General features: G+C 35.9%; 1 pseudogene; it reads right to left on the bottom strand.

Annotated features, from left to right (window-relative positions):
• Positions 1–2,360: 2,360 nt before the first annotated feature.
• The window catches only part of LOC145799006 (protein NPG1-like), an 84,494-nt pseudogene continuing 66,379 nt past the window's right edge, over positions 2,361–20,475 (bottom strand).

Genomic DNA, 20,475 nt, shown 5'->3' with positions numbered 1-20,475 from the left:
GGTGGTTGTTGGTGGTGGTTTGCTGGTAAAAAAGGGTGGGTCTGCATCTTTCTTTTGAAATTTGGGGCCAAAATATAATTTTTTTAACTTTTTTCATTTCAAATTTGATGGCAAGGGCAAAATTGATAGCAACTTAAATAGTGTAGGGGTACGCGTGAAAACAAGAGTAGTCTGGGAGTCATTGAAAATCGTGACAAAGTATAGGGGTAAAAATGAAATAATCTCCAAAATTAAAACCCTAATTTCAAAAAGCATTAATTTTGAAATTGAAAATCCCAAATGAAAAGTTAAAATCCTAATTTATGCAAAACGAACCTCAATGTGGACAATGAGAGAGAGAGGTGCGAAGCTCGGACATGATAGATGTGGGATAACTATGACGTGAGAGGAGTGGGGCAGTTGCTGGTTGTAGTGATCTCATTTTTGCGGTGGCTGTCACTTTGAGATGGTCTTTTTTTTGGCTTGTGTCTGTTGTATCGTTAAGTGATGAAGTGTAGTGTTGGAATAAGTGTTTGATTTCTCTCTCAAGTCTTTCCGAAGGACATGGCAGAGAAGTTTGAAGACGTCTACTATAAAATGTTGGAGATAAGAAAAGTTGGAGCCCAAAACGTTGATCACACTTGAAACTCGAATTTTTTTTTAATGTAAAAGCGATTTTTGTGAAACCGTTATTGATTTTAATTAATTAAATTTTAAAGATAACTTAATTAAAATTGACTTTTTAAAAGTATGTTTCTATATTAAATTATTATTATTATTTTAATTAATTTTGTACAGTAAAATAGGGTTTTTGAAAAACCGATTTCTAGAAAATGGCTTTAAAAAAGTCAATTTATCTTATAATGAAAAGGAAAAAAAAAAAAGAAAAAGGAAGATAAAAGTCCACCATAGAATGGAAATAAAGTTGTGGCAGTACCTCTGTGAGAAATTAGCCCAACTGGATGTTTTCGGCTCACCCGGACCGAGGGGCTCAAACACATATGTGAGGAAAGTTTTTAAATAAAATAAAAAAAAAAAAGCAAACAATGGATATTGCGTGTCATTACTTGTCTAGTATTTTTTGGAGTTAATATATTACTAACTCACTTTAATTAGGAAGGTAGCATGCATACAAAATGATAATCCACACACTTTGTCTACTAAAATTACCTCATAAACGACACAACATTTTATTGCAGAGTTTTTAATCAATTTCCAATTTTAAGAAGCTAATGATAGCCATATTTTTATATTATGTTTTGTTTATTGTATAATATAATATGTAATTATTATGTACAAAATTATAATATTAACACTATCAATTTAAATTTTTCCTACTAATTAATGTGGCTTTCAATAATACTATTATTAGTGTCATATCAATAAATAAATTTAAAAATATATATTAATTTCTATAGCATTACTTTTGTTATATTGATAACAAATAAAATAGAAAAAATTAGTAAAATCTTTTCAAACCCAAGCCTATGAGTGCTCTACTTTAAAAAAAAAAAAAAAAAAAAAATACTTCACAAATAAGGTCCATAAATTTTAAAATTTTGAAGAAAAGAAAATTCCTCATCATATTTTTTTCCCCTTTTAGTTTTATGATCATTTCTTAATTTTTACTCACTTCGATTCTCGCTAGTTCATATTTTTCATAATTTATTTTTTCTTTATTTATATCTTCAACAATGAGCATGCTTTGATCTAACAATAGATATTTTAGTTGGACATTATGCGAGATCTCTTACATACAATCATTTACCTTTTTCAAATTAGTAAATGCTTGTCAAATAAACACATTATTATGTTGTTTTTCAGTCATTGGAAAATTGCATGTTTTCTTTGCTTATTTGGCTATCACAATCATCGCATCATAACACAAGTGGTTAAATTGGAATCTTACAATGTTTTTCAACAGTCATTCCAAAACTTCATTTACCTACGTGAAACTCTAAGATAGGTTCATCATAAATAAACAGTTAACAATAACTGAAAAATAATTACTCAAGTTGAACAACAAACATTACAAAGTGAGCAACAAGGCAAGATACATTGTTACAAGCTCCAATAAGTTGTAGACAATGCATCCATCCTATAATCAAAAATTCAAAATCGATAGCATAGATCCACTAAACCATGCTTTCTAATTATATTCTACATCAAGCTCAAATTTTAGTTTCCTCTTTTTTTTTCTTTCTTATTGTATTTTATTTTATTATCACAGGATAAATATGCAACAAAAAAATAAAAACAATTTCCAAACTAGCAAATGTACTGCATCCTGTAAACCCTCTACAAGCATTGGTCTACAAGGACTAAGCTGGAGAATGAATGATAACAGAACTGAAGGTTTGAACCTTTTATTGATCGATCAGTCAAAAAATAGAGCTGAAGCTTTCGATTGGATCAGATTCTTCAAGCATCGAGGCTGCCTGGAAGCAATCTATTGCATCGCTTATCCGTCCATCATCCCTGTGAACCAATCCCAAGTAATACCAAGCCATGCGATTCGTAGGTTCTATCTTCAATGCATCTGAGAGTAAGCATCTTGCCACCGGTGATACCTTTGACCCCATCTTCGACAATACTCCACCAATCAAGATCTTGCTGGGCACATGACTCGGTTCCAATAAAAGAGCATTAATAAAAGCAGCCAAAGTTTTGTTCATGTCTCTCTGTGCTTCGCCTATAATACCTAACAAAGATATAAAGCAATACAAGAACTTTCATTCTCTTCTGAATTTAGAATTTAGACGTTTAATTATGATTATGAAAGATGGATCATAAATGTGATACAATACCAAATACTTTATAAACAAATACCTTCCAACCAACCATTGATTAATTTTTCAAGACACCAACTTGGCCCCATGATACATTATTAAAATGAACTAGATAGAACAAGTTTGATGATATACCATACTTGCCTATTTTATTGACTATGAGAATGCTTCTTACATGCATGAGTTTTTTCCCCACGAATGTACATTAACAAACGACCAATGTGTATTCACATGAATTAAGTTTTTGGGTAAATTACAATTAACTCCCCTAAGGCTTGTTGCCATTGCACTAGTACCCCTGAGGTTTTGGAAGTTACATTTTCCTCCCTAAGGTTTTGAGTAAAGGGGGATTTAGTCCTAGCCCCCTCACTATCTAATTTCTCTTTCAAAAGGACAAGAATTATATAAGTACTTTCAAAACCCCCTGATATTTTAAAACTTGTTTCTTTTACTATATTACTCTCATATCTATCAGCTCTCCTATTAAAGCATTTTCACTATGTATTTCAGAGTAAAATTTTACTCTGTATGAAAGTAAAATTTTACTCTGTATAAAAGTAAAATTTTACTATGAATGAGAGTAAAATTTTACACTCTGAAACTAAAAGTAAAATTTTACTCTGTATGAAAGTAAAATTTTACTCTGTATAAAGTAAAATTTTACTATGAATGAGAGTAAAATTTTACACTCTGAAACTAAAAGTAAAATTTTACTCTGTATAAAAGTAAAATTTTACTCTGAAAAATAAGTAAACTGTAAGATTCTGAAGCTAAAAGTAAAATTTTACTTTGTATAAAAGTAAAATTGTACTTTGGTTCTGTCAAATGAAAAAAACAGAGCAATAGAACCATTCTATCAAATGAAATTTGATGTTTACTCTGAAAAATCGATGGAACTTTGAGCTTTGAGCTTTGAACTTTGAATCAGGCCTATAATCCTTGAATCAATCAATGTTTACTTTAAAAAACATTGAATCATGCCTATAATCCTTGAATCAGGCCTATAATCTGAAAATTTTAGAGAAATCTCAATTTTTCATACTCCGGTTCTTTAGATTTTTCAGATTTTTAAAACTTTGAGCTTTCAAAAATCTATATATTCGAATTCAAATCTCAAAACACACAAACACACACACACACACATATATATATTACAGATAGGAATATGTAGATATATATATATATATTCGAATTCAAATCTCAAAACACATATATATTCGAATTCAAATCTCAAAACACACAAACACACACACACACACACATATATATATATATATATATATGTATCAGCGCGATTTGCAAGTTCTCTATAGCTCCGACCATGGAGGAAGCTAGGATTAGAAGAGAGAGACGAGATAGAAGATGAACAATTGAAGGAGAGTTGACAAGATGCAGAGAGAGATCGTCGGAGCTTAGGAATGACACAGCTCCAGCCATGGAGGAAGCTAGGGTTAGAAGTGAGAGACGAGAGAGAAGATAAATTTTGTATCTAGATTGTGTATATGTGAGGATATAATAGTCTTATAAAATATTTAAATAATAAATTTTGTCCTTTATGCAAGATTTTATAATTATGAGGGGGTTTAGAAAGTATAATTTTTTTCTTAGTCCTTCTAACAATGAAAGAAAGGTAAAGGGGGTTTATAGCCAAATTTCCCTTGAGTAAATTGTTAGCAAATAAATCTTTCAAAAAACCAATTTTGACTCTAATGTTTAACCCAACACTACATCTCACAGTACTTCCCTCAAACACCTACCAAGCATATTCAAAGCACCAACACTATCTGTCATAGCTATTCCATCAAACACCTAGCAAGCATGTTCAAATCACCCATACAATTGAGAGACATATGCCTCACCTCCACCACCTCACCTATATATACGTATATGCATACACACAAGCACAGTGAATCAAAAGATTCAAACAATCTACTCACAATGAGAGAGAGAGAGAAGAAGAAGAAGAAGAAAATTTTGAGATACAAATGAGCTTAAGCATCAATAGAAATCCATAATTTTAATAAAATATCTATACCTCGCCCTGCCCCTTAGGTCTTTAATCCAATTCCAACAACAAATTCTAACATGTATTATGCAAAGTCAAACCCCAAATTCCCTTTATTTCAAATATTTTTTGTCCAGATGCAAGCTGATGCTCTTTTTTTTCCTTCCCTTTTTATTTTATCTTATAGATATTATTAATAATTTGTAAATGGAATTATCAGTCTTATAATTGTATGGATATGTAATTCCAGCCCCTCCCTCATACATAAAACACAAAGTAGTAGTCCTCCCATGTCCCTATCCTTGTCTATTTTTCTTCAAAGTTTGCCATGCTGACACGACCATAATTGATCATACCATCTCCCTGCCCCAGTCTATTACTTTTGAGCCATGTGTACAAGATAAGGCACATGTGAAGGTTAAGGCACCTAAAATTTTTACGTGTGAAACTAATGTCATTTTATTAAAATTTTACAGCAACTATAATTTACCATTCAAGATGTCTCAAAATCACCAAGAAGTACAAGCACAGTTACATGCCGGTATGTCATGGTTCATTTTGTTTCTGTATGATGATTACATGTATGAAATACCATCTAACATTGTTACAACTAAAGATGGAGTTTAACTCTATTCATGTTGTCAAATGCATGAATAGAAATCCACCACTTGTACGCCTAGTTGAAGAAGATGCAGATCAATAAATGATTCAGACAGGTCTTCACCTCAATAGGTTATGAGAAATATGCCAGAAGACATTAAGATTCCAAACCAAACTAAACCAAACCACGTCAAGCCTTAAGTCCCATCAAATAGGGTCGGCTACATGAATCCTTCTTCTTCACGCGGCCTTATCAAAGGCCATGTCGTTAGTCAAATTAAGTAGATTCATATCTCTATTTACAATGCTAGCCAATGTTAATCTAGGCCTATCCCATTCCCTAACACTCCTATCTACCGTTACAACATCGCATCTCTTCACTACTGCCTCTGTTGGTCTCCTTTGAATGTAACCAAACCATCTACATCGATTCTCTCAACTTATCTTCTATCGGTACCACTCCTATCCATTCCCGAATACACTCATTCCTAATTCTGTCCTATCTTGTCTAGTCTTGCCACACATCCACCTTAGCATCCTCATCTCAGCCACACTCATCTTATGTACATGTTATTTCTTGGTTGCCCAACACTCTGTCCCATACAACATCACTGGTCTAATAGCCGTTCTATAGAACTTACCTTTTAGTCTAGTGGGTATTTGTTTATCGCACAGTATCCCAGACGCACTTCTCCACGTACACCATCCCGCCTTAATCCTATGGGCCACATCCGCATCAATCTCCTCCGTTATGATAATCGATCCTAAATAACGAAAATGTTCACTCTTAGGCAGTTCTTAGTTCTCAATTTTCACTTCTCCTATGCTTTGATTGTTATTATTACTAAATTTACACTCCATATACTCTGTCTTAGTTCTACTTATCCGAAATCCTTTAGATTCAAGAGTTTTTCTCCAAATCTTTAACTTTGTGTTAACTCCTTCTCTAGTCTCATCCATTAGCACAATATCGTCCACAAAAAGCATACACCATGGCACGTCAGCCTAAATATTTCTTGTTAACTCATCCATAATTAAAGTAAAAAGATAAGGACTTAAGGTTGATCCTTGGTGTAACCTTACAGTGATACCAAATTCATTTGTCTCTCCAACAAGCAATCTAATAGTGGTCATCACCCCTTCATACATGTCTCTAATCACATCAATGTAACCTTTTGTCACTCCTTTCTTCTCTAACACCCACCATATTATATCCCGGGACACTCTATCATATGCTTTCTCAAGGTCGATAAACACCATATGAATGTCTCTTTTCTTTTCTCTATACTTTTCTATTACTCTCCTCAAAAGATAAATCGCTTCCATTGTTGACCTATCATACATAAATCCAAATTGATTTTCTGACACATTTGTTGTATCTCGCAATCAGCATTCCATCACCCTCTCTTACACTTTCATTATATGACACATTAGTTTGATTCCTCTTTAGTTGTTGTAATTCTAGACATCTCCTTTATTCTTATAGATTGGCACTAAAATACTCTTCCTCCACTCATCTGGCATGTTCCTAGTCAACAACATTTTGCTAAACAACCTAGTAAACCAAGCAACCCTTTTTTTACCCAAACACTTCCAAGCTTCAATAGGGATATCATCGGGTCCTAAAGCATTATTTGATTTCATCTTCTTAAGGGCAATCTCCACTTCAAAGTTCCTAATCCCGTGATAGAACCTATTTGGTTGTATTACTGGCTATTTCTTCCCCTATTACCGTACCTCCATGTTCCTCATTTAATAGTTTCTCAAAATAGTTATTCCATCTTTCCTTAATCTCTTCATCCTAAACCAATACCTTAGAATCCTCACTCTTGATACACTTAACTTGATTAAAATCTCTTGTTTTCCTCTTCCTTATTTTAGCAAGTTTGTATACCCTCTTCTCTCTCTCTCCTTACTATCTAGTCTAGTGTATAGGTCATTATAAGCTTTCAACTTAGCGTCTCACTACTTTTTTGACCTCCTTATTAGCCCATCTATAGTTCTTAAAGTTTTCCTCAGTTATATCCTTTTGCTACTTTTTAAAGCACTCTTTTTTTACCTTAACTACCGCTTGAACCTCTTCCCTCCACCACCAAGTTTCCCTAGAGCTGGGTCTCGTCCTTTCGACTCTCCAAGCACTTCCCTTGAGATTCTCCTCATACAATTGGCCATCGAGTTCCACGTTGTGTTAGCATCATCTTCCAAGTCCCAAGTATTTTCCTTATCCATTCTATTATTAAATATTTCTAGCTTATCCCCTTTTAGGTCCCACCATCTCGTCCTACGATGGCCACCATCCTTCCTAGCTTGGTATTGCCCTCTAAAACATAAATCTAGTACTAAAATCCTATGTTGAGAGGCCAAGCTCTCTCTAGGAATCACCTTACAATCATTGCATTTTAGGCGGTCCCCTTTTCTCACTAAGAAGTAATCTATTTGGCTCTTAACTGACCCACTCTTAAAGGTTATCAAATGCTCCTCCCTCTTCTTATACATAGTATTTGCCACCACCAGGTCAGAAGCCAATACAAAATCTAAGATACTCTCTCCAGCCTCATTTCTGTCACCAAAACCGTATCCACCATGCACCCTTGCATAGCCTAATTAATCTATGCTTACATGGCCATTAAAATCTCCACCTATAGCCAGGTTCTCTCCTACGGGTATCTCCTGTAAGATCTCATCCATTTGCTCCCAAAAATCCCTCTTAGTTTGATCATCTAATCCTACTTGAGGGGTGTATGCATTAATAACGTTCACTATATTCCCTCCAACAGCTAGTTTAACTAACATAATCTTATCCCCTTTTCCTAATGACCGCCACTACATTCTCCACAAGACTCCACACAATAAAAAAAATACGGTATCTTCTTCTTGTCATGTATCACTTCACTTAAACTATGATCTATCATGTCTTAATTCCTCAATTTCTAAAATACATAACAGCAGATTCCAACCCTTTAGAATAGGTTGATTTGTTTTGTAGTTTAAAGCACTTCCCAAATGTAGAAAACAAGAACCATGCAGGCAAATTATTCAGGAAGTAGCAAATTAGAAAACAAAGAACATATTAAGAAATACACCCTCCAAATATTCGCCATTGCAGTATATAAAGTTTCATGTCTTACCTTCTATGTGCAGTGTTTCAGCAGAGTACTCATTGAGCTCTTTAGCTTTCCCCAAGCATATCTCTGCATCCTTCCAATGTGAAAGCCTAGAGTATAACTTCGCAAGACCATGCCAAACTTCAAACTCATTAACTTTATCATCCTCAATCTATCATAAAGGAGGAGTATTAATTTTTTGAATAGCTACAAAAGAGAAATGCCATTAAAAGAAAAAATATAAAGTACAAGGACAATAACAAGATATTGTCCAACAGAAAGAAGAAAAAAAAATTTGCAGCTAGCATACAACTCTCGAATCTCTGCTAATAAGAGATAACGGAATCCCTTTAAAAGGTGTCGAAATAGACACTCAAAAGGAAGTCAAATATCCTCAGAACAATGTCATTAGTATTAAGTTTCTTGTGAACAATAAATTAGGAAGAAAAAAAAAACTATGACTTTAAGGGGTATATTCTCTTCCCAAATTATTTTATGGGGATAAAAAATGGAAAATTATGATCATCAATAAACCAAACCAACCAAGCCTTAAATCCCATCAAATAGGATCGGTTACATGAATCCTTCTTCTCCACTCGGCTCTATCAAAGGTCATTTCGTTAGTCAAATTAAGTATATTCATATCTCTATTTACTACGCTAGCCAACGTCAATCTAGGTCTACCCCGTTCCCTAACACTTCCACCTGCTATCATTGCATCGCATCTCTTTATTACTGGTTCTGTTGGTCTCCGTTGAAAATGACAAAACCATTTCAATCTATTCTCTCTTAACTTATCTTCTATGGGTGCTACTCTTACCCATTCTCGAATATACTCATTCCTAATTCTATCATTCCTAGTCTTGCCACACATCCACATTAGCATCCTCATCTCAACAATACTCATCTTATCTACATGTTTCTTAGTTGCCCAACACTCAGTCTCATACAACATAGTTGGTCTAATAGTCGTTCTATAGAACTTTCCTTTTAATCTAGTGGGTACTCGTTTATTGCACAGTATCACAGACGCATTTCTCCACTTAACCCACCCCGCCTTAATTCTATGAATCGCATCCGCTCCAATCTCCATCGCCGTTGTAATAATCAATCCTAAATAACAAAAATGTTCACTCTTCAGTAGTTCTTGGTTCTCAATCTTCACTTTTTCTCTGTTTTCATTATTATTGTTACTAAATTTACACTCCATGTACTCTGTCTTAGTTCTGCTTATCTGAAATCCTTTAGATTCAAGTGGTTCTCTTCAAATCTTCAACTTTGTGTTAACTCCTTCTCTAGTCTCATCCATTAGCACAATATCATCTACAAAAAGCATACACCATGGCACGTCATCCTGAATATTTCTCGTCAACTCAGCCATAACTAAAGCAAAAAGATAAGGACTTAAGGTTGATCCTTGGTATAACCCTACAGTGATTGGAAATTCATTTGTTTCAGCAGGCGATCTAATAGTGGTCACCACCCCTTTATACATGTCCCTAATCATATCAATGTAACGTTTTGTCACCCCTTTCTTCTCTAACACTTACCAGATTATATCTCAAGGTACTCTATTATATGCTTTCTCAAGATCAACAAAAACCATATGAATGTCTATTTTCTTTTCTCTATACTTTTCTATTACTCTCTTCAAAAGACAAATTGCTTCCATAGTTGACCTACCAAGCATAGACCCAAATTGATTCTCTGATGCCTCTATTATATCTCGCAATCGACGTTTCATCACTCTCTCTCACACTTTCATTATATGACACATTAGCTTGATTCCTCTATAGTTGTTGCAATTCTGGATATCTTCTTTATTCTTATAGATGGGTACTAAAATACTCTTCCTCCACTCATCTGGCATGTTCCTAGACAACAAAATCTTGCTAAATAACCTAGTCAACCAAGCAACCCCCTTCTTACGCAAACACTTCCATACTTCAATAGGTATATCATCAGGTCCTAAAACCTTATTTGATTTCATCTTCTTAAGTGCAGTCTCTACTTCAAAGTTCTTAATCATGTGATAGAACCTATAGTGTTTGTTTTCCTTATTACTAGCTATTTCCTCCTCTATTGACCTACCTCCTTGTGACAACCCTCACCACGGTTTACTGATAGTACCACTGATTACTGTTAAACTGTGACTGAACATGATTAAGTAACTAATTTGACTGACATTCTGAACTAATTGATTGAGTGTATTAGTTTAAACGCATTTCTATCTGTTTGACTGTTAATTGATCTGTTCATGTTTTAAGTGTCGAACTGTGAATTGAAGGCCTTATCGGCGGCCGAATCTGAAATCGATTAGTGTTTCATGATTATTAGAATTTATGTGATTTTATGGTATGTTTAATTGAAATTTGATTTGGTATGATTGAATTGGATTAAATAATGTTAAATTACATTAGTTGACTTATTTACCAAAATGCCATTAAGTGGACTTTGCTAGACCAATTGTTTTGTCTTGATTTACATGTGTTGGTTACATCTTTTGTTCATCTTTGAGAGACCAAACCGACTAGAGAGAGAGAGAGAGAGTTAGGGGAGCTTTGGTTTCATCAAGAATTGCTTGGAAATTTAGAGGAATTGAAGGATAATTGCAAAAATTGAGCTTCTCTTCTTGAACTTGAAGACTTAAGGTAGAGTTTTTGCCTTCTTGTTTATGAATTAAGTTGGTTCTTGCATGGTTTTGAAGAATGTTGAAGTCTAGAGCCAAGTTATGGCTTAAAATGTTGAATTAAGGCTTAAATCATGCATGCATGTTTACATTCTTGAATTTTGAGGTTATTTTCTTAGAATCCTCACATGCATATCCATATTTGGGTTATAGTTCATGAATTCATCATGTTTTGGAAGGATTGGCTCATTTGATCAAGTATTTTAAGCTTTGATTTCAATTGAATACTTGCATGTCTTATGTTCATCATGTTCATGTAGTTTTGTTTGGAAATGGGTTCAATTGAACTACCTTTGGGCTTTGATTTTGCAAATTGATCTTTAAAACATGTCATAATATGAGTTTTAAAGTGTTTTCCAGAAAGTTAGCCCAAAATGATCGAATTTGATGCTTTAAATGTTGAGTTTCATGCTTGGAGACAAATCTAGAAATTTCAGATTTTGGATCCACGCTCAAGCGAGGAACTTCACGCTCGAGCGTACACTCTGAGTTCATGTAGTCCACTCGAGCGAGTAAAGTAACGCTCGAGCGTCAAATGCGTGTATCCAGTACTTTGCATGTGTTTACAGTCCGCTCGAGTGAGGGAATGCACGCTCGAGAGAGGACTTGTGTCTTATGCTCGAGCGGGGGTTGAGCGCCCGTCGAGCGTGAATTTCATGCATCCAGTACTTTTGCAGTCCGCTCGAGCGAGGAAAGTCACGCTCGAGCGGAGATCCTTTGTCTGCATGTCCGCTCGAGCGTAGAAAGCCACACTCGAGCGAGACCCCTGTTTTCTAAAAATTCTGAAAAGTGTTTTAAAGTGTATCTTTACATTCTCATTTCATCCTAGGCATTCCTAGACCTTGCTTAAGGCATCTTAATGAGGATATTGATGTAGAACCACACCGAGTCAAGATAGGGACTGAGTCATTGATTCCCAAGTGTGTAACTTAGTGTGTGTTCGTTCTATAACTGTGTAGGGTTGGCATCCGAGAACGCTCACTAGCCTATCTGTAACCCAGAACTCTGTGAGTAATAATGTTGTAAAGATATATTCAATCATGAATATTTTCTGAATGATCAACTGTACTGCTTTCTGAAATGATATTTCTTACTGAATGAATGCTTGTCTTATTTGTGAACTGTATTCGTGGCATCCATAGCAATTTACTGTTACTGTACTGTACTGTTACTGTCACAAAGATCTCTGTCGGTTCCCATGTTTGGAACCTCTACTGTTTACTGCTATGATGGCCATCAACTGACTGTTCGGTCTGTTAAGACCTACTGTACTGTTTTGCTATGGGATGTACCACATACGACTGCTATGACTGAATGACTGATATACTGTTATAACTGACTGTTTTAAATACTAAAAGGACATTCATTCTTAACCTCTTTACGCATATGTTATTCATTGGGCTTTAGCTTACTGTTTATATATATATGTAGGTGTCCAGGCATCGGATCGGAGTTAGGAGCGTTGGGTTTAACTCCCTTTTTGTCCAGCCAACCACTGTGCCTCACTGAGAGGTTTCAAGTCCTGCAAGCTAGGGCTTTTTGGGGTGTTTTAGATTCATCTTGTCTGTCTCTGTTTTTGTATAGACTGACTGTACCTGTACTGTACTGTTCTAATAGGGATTAGGTCCCTGTCCTGGATGATTGTATATGTATGTACATACTGCTTTTGTTCTGCATGTGAATATGTATGAAAAGTCTTTTTGCATACAGATTGTCACAGCTCATTGGACATATTTTATTACTGTTTTGGCTTTCGCCAGCCCCTGTACTCTGTATTACTGTTATTACTGTTAAGCAGGCCTTCGGTAATCACGGATTATTGGCCGGTTACGGTGCTAAACCCATATGGGCGGGTTTGGGTCGTGACACTCCTTGTTTCTCATTTAACAGCTTCTCAAAATAGTTCTTTTACCTCTCCTTAATCTCTTCATTCTTCACCAATACCTTAGAATCCTCACTCTTGATGCACTTAACATGATTAAAATCTCTTGTTTTCTTCTCTCTTATCTTAGCAAGGTTGTATACCTTCTTCTCTCCCTCCTTATTTTCTAGTCTAGTGTATAGGTTATTATAAGCTTTCAACTTAGCCTCTCCCACTACTTTCTTGACCTCCTTAGAGCATCCACAATGGACACACTAAGCTGTGTGTTAGTGTCAGGTGCCAAGTTTTGGCTAGCTGAGGGTGTTGTTTGGGGCTGCAATGGAGCTGTTAACGTGTGTGTTAGTGTCAAATGTTAATACGTGTGTTAACTGCAGTGAGCGTTTTAGCCAGCGAAGTAGAGAGCGAATGTGTGTGTAGGACGTCCCCCCGGACGTTCGACCGGAAGTCCCCCCGAACTTCCGACTCCGAATCCTTCAAGAAAAGAAAAAAAAAAATTGGTTTTACTAGTTGACCGGCCGGACATCTGGCCGGTTGACCGGTCAACGGCAATTTTATTTTTTTTTTTACTTGTTGGGATTTTTTTTTGGACATGAAATTTAATTTTGGGCTTGAAATTTTTGGTTAAACTAAATTATTTATTTATTTTATTTATTATATATACATATATATTTTTAACACACACCTTAACACACCTCTTAACACATCCATTGTACCACCATTCATTCACTATTCACTCACCAAATTAACAAACTCTTAACACATATTTTTGAGTCCCACTTTTAACACTCTTTGTCATATAACACACTTTAACACATCCATTGTGGATGCCCTTATTAGCCAATCTATAGGTCTTAAGGTTTTTCTCAGTTCTATTTTTCTGCCACCTTTTAAAGGACTCTTTTTTCGTCTTAACTACTGCTTGAATCTCCTCTCTCCACCACCAAGTTTCCCTAGAGTTGGGTCTCTTTCCTTTCGACTCTCAAAGAACTTCTCTTGAGATTCTCCTCATACAATTGGCCATCGAGTTCCATATAGTGTTAGCATCATCTTCCAAATCCCAAGTACCTTCTTTATCCATTCTATTCTTAAATACTTATAGTTTATTCCCTTTTAAGTCCCACCATCTCGTCCTACGATGCCCATTATCCCTCTTAGCTTGGTATTTCCCTTTAGAGTATAAATTTAGTATCAAAATCCTCTATTGAGACGTTATGCTCTCTCTAGGAATCACCTTACAGTTACTATATTTTAAACGGTTCACTTTTTTCACTAAAAAGTAATCTATTTGGCTCTTAACTGACCCACTCTGAAAGGTTATGTGAGAATAATATTAGTATAGTAAATATTATTATGTGAATATTTTAGATTATGTTAGGTTGTGTGAATATTTTGATTTAGGTTTGTTCTTTCCTATTTAGGATTGGTTTAGAATTAACATATTATTACGATGATGAGTGTGCCTTCTACCATCAACGAGGCCATTGGAAATATTACTGTCCCAAGAAGGGATGCCTGCTTGCCTCATTGCTTCAGCAGTCTCAGAATCAGTTTCGTGTTCCTCTCAACGCTTCGACTGTATCTGCTCCAGCTTCTGATCCTAACTTGGCTTCCTTGAGTGCTCAAATTAGTCAGCTTCAACATATACTATCTACCTCCCAGCCATCCTCGTCTGTTTCTATTGTTTCCTCTCTTTATTCAGGTTTGCTTGGGTCTTCTTCAAGTATCTCTTCGTCTGTCTGGATTTTTGACTCTAGTGCCTCTCCTCATATGACTCCTCATCTCTCCTTACTTTAGAATTGTACTCCCCATCCCTTTCCTATTACTGTTAATACTGCTAATGGGTCTGGTATGTATGTTATATCTGTTAGGTCTGTCCTACCGTCTGCTATGTCTGCTTTCTCTATTCCATCTGTCTTATATGTTCCTCAATTATCTGTTAGTTTATTATCTACTAATCAACTTGACGCCTCTGGTTTTGATGTTATCTTTTCTTCTTCTATCTGTTCTGTGCAGAATCGGATGTCCAAGTAGCAAATTGGGATAGGCCATGGAGTTGGAGACCTCTATATGATGGAAAACTTGCATCTGCCTATGACTACCTCTCCGACTGTCTTTTCTTCTTTTTAGTTAGATTCTCTGTCATGTCCTTTCTATTTGTGGCATTCCAGATTAGGGCATTTGTCTGCTGACCACTTATGATCTTTAGCTCAGTCAAGTATATTGGGTAAAATTTCTCCTAGTCAACTTACTGAGTGTCGGGTGTAAACTTGCCAAAATGACTGCCTTACTTCTCCATAAAAGTACTTTTATATCTGATACACCATTTTCTTTAGTTCATACTGATGTCTGGGATCTTTCTTCTGTTCTCACTAAAAAGGGTTCAGCATACTATGTTTCATTTTCTGATGATTGCACTCGTTATACTTAGGTTTTTCTTATGACTCATAAGGCTGATTTCTACCAAATATACAGTACTTTTCAGTCTATGGTCACTACATAGTTTGGGTCTACTATTAAATTGTTACAGTCTAACTTGGGTGGGGAATATTTTAAAACTAAGTTTTGTGAGTATTTGACCAATTTGGGTACCATTCACCAAACTTCCTATACTGATACACCTGTCCAAAATGGTCGAGTTGAGCTTAAACACCATCATCTTCTTGAGACAGCTAGGTCTCTCATTCTCTCTGCCTCTGTTCCGACTCCATTTTGGAGTGAGGCAGTTCTTACCGCTGCTATCCTTCTCAACCATATGCCTATTCCCATTCTCTCTGGTCGATCTCTTTATGAGGCTCTGTTTTCTCAACTTCCCAATTACTCCCTTCTTTGTGTGTTTAAGTCTGCTTGTTTTGTCCTTTTACCCCATAAAGATAGAACCAAACTTAGTGTCCGATCTGTCATGTGTGTCTTTTTGGGTTACAGTCTCACTCAGAAAGGTTATCGCTGTTATGACCTGTTTCCCGTCGCCTTTATGTCTCATGCCATGTTACCTTTCTCGAACGTCTACCTTTCTAGAACGTCTACCTTACTTTCAACTTCCTCCTCTTACAACCCCAATTTCTAAAAAGGATTTTTTTTATATTGATCTATTTCTTAGTTGCACGAAGCGGGAGCGGGGGCAGGGGCAGGAGCGGGAGCGAGAGCGAGGAAGCTTGAGCCGATAGAAGTTTCTTAGGTTGGGAGCGCCTTGGGGAGCGGTAATATATATATATATATATATAAATATATTAATACACATTAGAAGTTTTTTTTATAAATTTTTTTATTTTAATACACATTAAATATTTTATTTATTTATTATATTTTTTGAATAATGTATTATTGTTAATTTATTTTTTTATTTTAAATTGATATATATTATAAATAAAAAATTACAATAAATAAGGAATAATAAATTATGTTAAAATAAACAAAAAGAAAAATTAGATATTTTATTTTATAATTTTTTTATTATATATGATTTTATTTTATAATTTTTTTATTCTATATGTTAATGTTTAGGATATTGAGAATATTAAAAATATAAAAAAATAAATAAAAGATGTAAAATGGTTTTTTTATTACTAAAAACAAAAAAAGGTAAAAAAAATAAAGTAAAGAATAAAATAGGGAGAGAGAGACAACAACGAAGAGAGAGAGAGAGGAGTCGAATAGAGGGGAGGAACAAGAGAGACGAACAGAGAGAGAGAAGACAAAGACGAAGATGAACACAGAAAGAGAGAGAGATACGAAGGACGAACGAGACGACAACGAAGAGCATCGAACAGAGGAAGAGAGAGAGAGAGAGAGTCAAAGAAGATAAACAGGTTCGACTTCGAAGATGAAAAGAGGGAGAGAGATAGTCGAACACACATAGATTGGAAGAACATACCTTGATCTAGTCTCGATTAGGGCTTCAACAGGTTTTTTCCCTTTCCCTTTCTCTTTCTTTGTCTTCAATGGGTTAGGGTTTCTATTTGTTTTCTCTTTCTCTGTCTTCAATGGGTTAGGACTTCTCTCTGTCTGGGTTTCTGAGTTGTTTTATTTCCACCAAAGATCCCATCTTGGACAGGATTGCGTTTCTCTCTCTACAGAAACGCGATTCTTACACGTTTCTTTCTAAGAAATGCGGAATCGCGTTTCTTACGAAGATTTGTCACCTGGTTGCACGATTCCTGCAACTAAGATCTATTTCCTTTTGAGGTCCCTCTTAATGAGTACATATCTACTATTCCTCATGAGCTTGTTCCCTCTCCTGCTCATACCACCCCTTCTGATGAGTCCCTCTCCACTGACCCCCACGAGTCTCTTCTCTCTTCTCCTCCTCTTGCTCCTCTTTCTTCCCCATCTGCTCCTCCTCTTCCATTGTTAGTCTATTCTCGTCGCAAGACTCTCCCTCCACTAGTTGTCTCTGCCCCTGTTGCTGATCCTTCTACTTCTGACGACTTTGATCTTGCTAACCGTAAATATCCCCTTCGCATCTGTAAATAGGTCGAAAAACTTGGTTTTGCTAAAACATGCTTTTCTCCTTCATATTGTACGTTTTTGTCTGCTATTCACTATTTCTCAGAACCTTAGTCTTACAAGGAGGCCTGTCAGGATCCTCATTGGATTTAAGCTATAGAGGATGAGTTGTCTGCTCTATAGAAAACTAGTACTTGGGAGTTGGTTCCTTTGCCTGCTGGTAAGAATCTAGTTCACTGCAAATGGGTTTACAAAATCAAGACTCATTCTGATGGTTATCTTGAGCGCTACAAAGCTCGTCTAGTTGTCAAAGGTTTCTCCCAAGAGTATGGTATTTATTATGACGAGACTTCTACTCCTGTTGCCAATATGACTACTGTACGTACTTTGATCTTTGTCGTTGCTGTTTGTTCTTGGCCTCTTTATCAGATGGATGTTAAGAATGTTTTTCTTAATGGCCATCTCATTGAGGAGATTTACATGCGTCCTTTCCCTAGCCTTCCCTATTCCTCTGGACATGTTTATCGTCTTCAGCGTGCTCTGTATGGTCTGAAGCAGTCTCTTCGTGTTTGGTATGATCGCTTTCAGACTACCGTTACTGAGCTTGGGTTTTATCCTTTTGCTTTCGACTCTGCTTTGTTTCTAAGACATACCTCGGCTAGTTTTGTTGCTCTCTTACTATATATGGATGATATGATCATCACTAGCTTTGACTCTTCTGCTATCTCTGAGGTCAAGCAACATCTCTTCCGCACCTTTAAAATGAAGGATCTAGGTCCATTGCGGTATTTTCTTGGTATTGAGGTAGCTTCTTCTCCTAAAAGCTACTTTCTGTCTCAGGCTAAATATGCAAATAAGGTTATTCACCGTGCCGGCCTTACTGACACTAATATTTCTGATACCCTCATTGAGCTTCATGTAGAGCTTAACAATAGTGATGGTGTTCCTCTAGATAATCCTACTTTATATCGCGAGCTTGTGAGTTGCTTAGTCTAGTGTTGTTAGAGGCGCGCCTAAGCACTCGCCGAAGCGAGGCTATTGCACTTCATAGGGTTTGAAGCGAGGTGATATGGAGAGGCGAGGTTGAGGCAAGTGAAACGAGACTTAGGCGATCAAGCGCAAGGCGAAACAAAGCGTCGCTTCTTGCTTCTAAGATCTGGGCCCTTCATTTTTCCTGATTTTGTGTTATTTGTGGACATGCATTACACCTTAGAATTGCTTTATACTATTTATTGAGTGTAAAACCCTAGTTTCTGGGGGTATTGAAAGGAGAGAAACGAACTTGGTCCTGCTTCGTCTTCTTCTTCGACATCGTTCTACTTCTTTTTTCTCTCTTCCTGCTTCGTCTTCTCCCTCTTCTCTTCTTTTCGTCTTTCCTGCTTTGTCTGTTTTTTTTGTTCTTCTCTTCTTCTTCTTTCCTTTATTTCATCTCTCAGTAGATTTTTTTTTTCCTTTTGTCTTTTTATTCACTGTTTTTTTTTTCTTCTTTTTTCCGCTGTGGTTCTGGGTTTTTTTTTCTTCCATGAGTCTTGTTTTGTTTCTCTTCTATTTATTTTGCTAAAAAAAATTTCAATTAATTTTACTAAATTGATTTTACAATTGTATAATTATTTTGCTGAAAAATATTATACAGACTAATAAATTTTATAACATTGTCTTACTAATTAATATGTCATGTACTAATAAAAATTTAAAATATAATTCACTTTAATAATAAGATAAGTGTCACATTATTGAATAAAAAGAATAATAAAAATTATTAAACCGTTGCATTGATTTTTGATTAAAGAAGGGGAAAGAATTATTTGGGATGGTTGATTGCTTTGATGTTTGATGTTTTTTTATGAATATTTAGTATTTAGAATGTTAGATTTGTTGGATATTTTGTGTTGTTTAAGGATATTTAGTATTTAGAATGATAAATGCATGATAGTTCTTGAAGATATTTATGTTTTTGTCTAAACTATTTATTTTAAAAAAATATATCCTTTGTGTTCGCCTTGATTCGATGAAGCCCTCGCCTCGCGCTTAGGTGTTAGGAGACCTTGTCGCCTCAGTTCGCTTTTCGCCTTAAAAAACACTGGCTTAGTTTATTTAATTGTCCATTTCCTGATCTTACCTATGATGTTCATGTGGTTAGCCAGTTCGTTTCTACTCCTCGTTCTACACATTGGACTGTTTTGGTTCGCATTCTTCACTATCTTCGGGATACTATATTTCAAGACTTACTATTGTCTTCTACTTCTTCCTTGGATTTGGTGGCCTATGTTGATGCTGATTGGGTTGGTGATGCTAATGATCGTAAATCCACTTTTGGTTTCTATCTGTTTCTTGGCAATTCCTTGATGTTTTGGAAAAGCAAGAAACAAATTATTGTTGCCCATTCTACTGCCGAAACTAAGTACCATGCTATGGCTCATGCTATTGCTGAAGTTGTCTGACTTCATTGTCTCCTATCTAATTTGGGCATCCCTCAATCCTCTCCGACCTCTCTCTACTACGACAACCGAAGTGCTATTCAGATTGCCCATAACACAGTCTTTCATGAACGGACGAAGCATATTGAGATTGATTGTCACTTTGTCCGTCAGCATCTGCAGTCTGGCTCTATCTCGCTTCCTTTCGTTTCTTCGACTCTGCAACTTGTTGACTTCTTTACCAAGACTCACACCACTGCTCGGTTTCAGTTTCTTCTTGGCAAACTCTCAGTGTTTTCTGCCCAAACATCTTGAGTTTGAGCGGGTGTAACAAGCCCACGGGGGACCTCGCTACAGCTCGGACTCGATTTGCGTCACGGTTCTAAGTCTGAACCAAAGAGTCCAAATCCGGCAAATCGTTTTGAGAAAAACAAATTTTTGAAAGAAGTGCCAAACATGGACTGCTTTGCCAGATACAGAGTCGCCATCTAAATATTTTATTTTGGGAAATTTAGGAAACCCTGACTCGGTGCCAAAGGCCACGTGTCCGTCATCACCAAAGTTGCC

Source organism: Camellia sinensis, chromosome 9 (assembly GCF_055761805.1).
Source record: "Camellia sinensis isolate YWXY chromosome 9, ASM5576180v1, whole genome shotgun sequence".
NCBI classification, from domain to species: domain Eukaryota; kingdom Viridiplantae; phylum Streptophyta; class Magnoliopsida; order Ericales; family Theaceae; genus Camellia; species Camellia sinensis.
The sequence above is the reverse complement of the archived record's forward strand: the minus strand, read 5'-3'. Positions and strand labels throughout refer to the sequence as shown.